We start from the raw sequence: 3,288 nt of genomic DNA, 5'->3' as shown, positions 1-3,288 counted from the left end.
GGATAATTTAGGATACAATACTGTAATATGCAATGCACAATACACAATGTACAATCACATCAATGCCAAAATGAAACACTTGCAACAAAATTATACACACATGCACCATTTGAATTACTCTTACTGTAAACAAAACACAAATGAAACAAAAAATAACTCACAGAAATGTAATTGTACAAAATATAGATAAATGGCCAGGGATATTGATGGCAGGTCTACAGCTCTAAACTGGGATCTGGCCAGTGGCCACACAACCTCATCTACAGCAAACAATATCCTTGCGGGCTGAGAAATGTGGAAAATATCACCTCTTGTTTCATATCCACTCCTGACCTGACCCCACCTCAATGTACGTATAAGAATAAGCACAGTATGCACATTTGGAAATAAAAAGACATGGGGTAATGCAAATATGACAGTCCTTACTACAGCAAAGTTCAAATGGGCTCCAACTGAAACATTCTGTAGTCTGACCAGTTGTTCATGCAGTGGATGTGTAAGGTGTTGTGAAAAGCTTTGTATGTTGGCTGAGATGTGCTGCCATTTGATTACTTGAGTGTTGAATAATTAAGCAATGGCACGTACTTCCCAGTCTTTCCTCTCTCTCCAGATGAGTTTATGTCTCTGTGTGATGAGTTCAAAGAGTTCACTGGAAAATGAAAGAAAGCAAGCTGAAATGAAAGAAAGCTGCAGAAAGCAAAAAGCCAAATAGTTTTTGTGGCTTGTTTGTAGTCTTTGGCAGGGGCGTTCAAGCTGGTGGGGAAGTGAACAAATTGAGAATATGTTTCCTCGCATTTTCTATTAAACATTGTTGGTTCTCTGTAGGTTTTCTGTCTCTGTACACTCTAAAAAAAATAAAGGTTCTTAAATGGTTCTTTAAATCTCTGGATATCTAGAGCCAAAACAAAAGGTTCTTCTCAGAGCCTTAGATCATAATGGACTAGGGCTAATATGGCATGTTACTACGCCATTCATTAAATGGTTCTGTAAAGAACGGTTGCCTCGATGGTTCTTTGAAACACTAAAAACGGTTCTTCTTTGGCATCACTCTGAAGAACCAGTACTGGTCCCATTATTTTCTAGAATGTTATGAAAATAGTCAGATGAAATTTATTTTAAGACCCAAATGGCCTAAATAGATCATCTACCGGTTCCTTTGTGAAGACACGCCAAAGAACCATTAAGGATTTTGTATTTCTCTCTTTTTTTCCCCGAAGAATGTATGGCATGAGGGCTTGGTCGAGAGGACACGACGTGTTTCTCACAACAACGCCGTGTGTTTGTCCATAATGACTTTAGCAGACGCATAGCTCAGCTGCTTGCTTGATTACGCCGTGGATGTTTGTCTTCCTCCCTCAATATAAACGTGATGATCTCCGACGCTTTGAAATGGCCTGTTTGCTAACCTCCACAGGAAACTCTGACAGATAGTTTCTGTTGTTTGTGACATGCTGCTGACCTTCGACCTTTTGACTCCCCATGTCCAGTGAGAGGTCATCAGAAATGGACTTAAGGATTATGAATCAGCCTTTCAGAACAGATATAGTATGTACTGTAACACTGTTGTTGAGAGTCAGCAAATTAATTGTTTGAACAAGTTTTGTTTTGTAGTGGAGAGACCACAATACAATGTGCTTGCGTGTTTGGTGAGTGTGTGTGTGTGTGTGTGTGTGTGTGTGTGTGTGTGTGTGTGTGTGTGTGTGTGTGTATCTGTATGTGTGTATTTCTCTCTCCCTCTCTCTCTGCGTGTGTGTGTCTAAAATAGATACATGTCAGCTGCATATGATGATGAAAGCAGCTAATGAGGAGTCTTAGTGAGTGTTATGCTACTGGACTCAAACCTTTGGCTCACCTCTCTCCAGAAAGAACACACACACACATGCACACACACACACGTATGCCTAAAGGGAATAAGATAGAGTGTGTGAGGTAGGAAAGATAGTTTCCCCTCCTCCCATCATCCCCCCCCATCTAGTCCTCTCCCCATATCCAGACACACACACAGCTCCTTCTCCAGAGAGAGAGAGAGAGAGAGAGAGAGAGCAGGGTTGGGGGGGGGGGGGGGGGGGGGGGGGGGGGTTCAGGAAGGAGACTCGAGTGCCGGCCTGCCTCCGCACTGTCTCTACGTCTCCCCATGTTTCTGTATCTCCCACCACAGACCCTGCGCTCCTGGAGATAGCGCCGGCTGGACACAATGGGCAAACAGAGCTGCTCCCCGCATGGAGACAACGCTCACCGTGCCCAGGGGGGTCCGGGGGGGCCTCCCAGTGCAGATAACCGCAGGGAGGGCTCCCACAGGGGCTACTGTGGGGTAACATGGAGCCCTAGGCGTGGGAAGAGCTCCGATAAAACACACTTGCTCAGTCAGCTGTTTGTGTGTGTGTGTGTGTGTGTGTGTGTGTGTGTATTTGCTTCTAAATGCCCACTGCAAGGTGGGATGTCTGAAGAGCAGCAGCATAGCTCGAACACTGTGTGTGTCTGTGTGTGTTTGTGTGTGTGTGTGTGTGTGTGTGTGTGTGTGTGTGTACGCACATAATCTCTTGTGAGGTCCTCATTCCCCCCTCACCCTGTGAAACTAAACAAGAGCCTTTTGATGTAGTCTGTAGAATTACATTTAGAAAAATAAGAAATATATTTCAATCTATTCAATGTGCTGCATCTACTGTAATCAATGTGTTGCCTCTGTGTGCTTTGTGTATCCAGTAGATGGCAGTAGAGTGTCAGTGGAGGTCTGCGAGGAAGCTTTTTTTTCTGTTTATGGAAGAAGCGCAGAAGCTGGGGCCACTCAGTCTTAACGGTCTTAATTTTTCACAGCGACCAGCTTTAGGCCTACATTTTTGTGTTTACTTCTGTTGGCCTGTGTCCAGTTAATGTTTAGAAATTGCATTATTTTGGATAAGCCCTAACCCTGCTGAGGCATCGGGGCTACTTGAACAACAGTGTGATGCTAAGCGCAGTCATTTTACTTGGAAATGAGATCCTTGGCATAAATTTCCTGTTAGCTAAGTGTGATGTAGTGTAAAACCTCTCCTCAAATAAGGAAACACAGAACGATTTCCCTGATTATGATCTGGCAGACACGACAGGCTAGTCTACATAGCCTAGGCTACTGGCTGCATAGAGATATTTTATTAATGTCATGTTTATTAAACATAGGCTAATTTTACCATGCAGTTGGTGGGATAGGTCTATGTTTCACATCATAAACAATTATTTTATACCTAAATCTAACACATAAAACCGCTAGGCCTAATTTAATTTTACGAGATCATAAATTAAACAGGAACA

The sequence above is a fragment of the Sardina pilchardus genome, chromosome 20 (assembly GCF_963854185.1).
Source record: "Sardina pilchardus chromosome 20, fSarPil1.1, whole genome shotgun sequence".
NCBI lineage: Eukaryota > Metazoa > Chordata > Actinopteri > Clupeiformes > Clupeidae > Sardina > Sardina pilchardus.
This window is presented reverse-complemented; position numbering follows the sequence as displayed.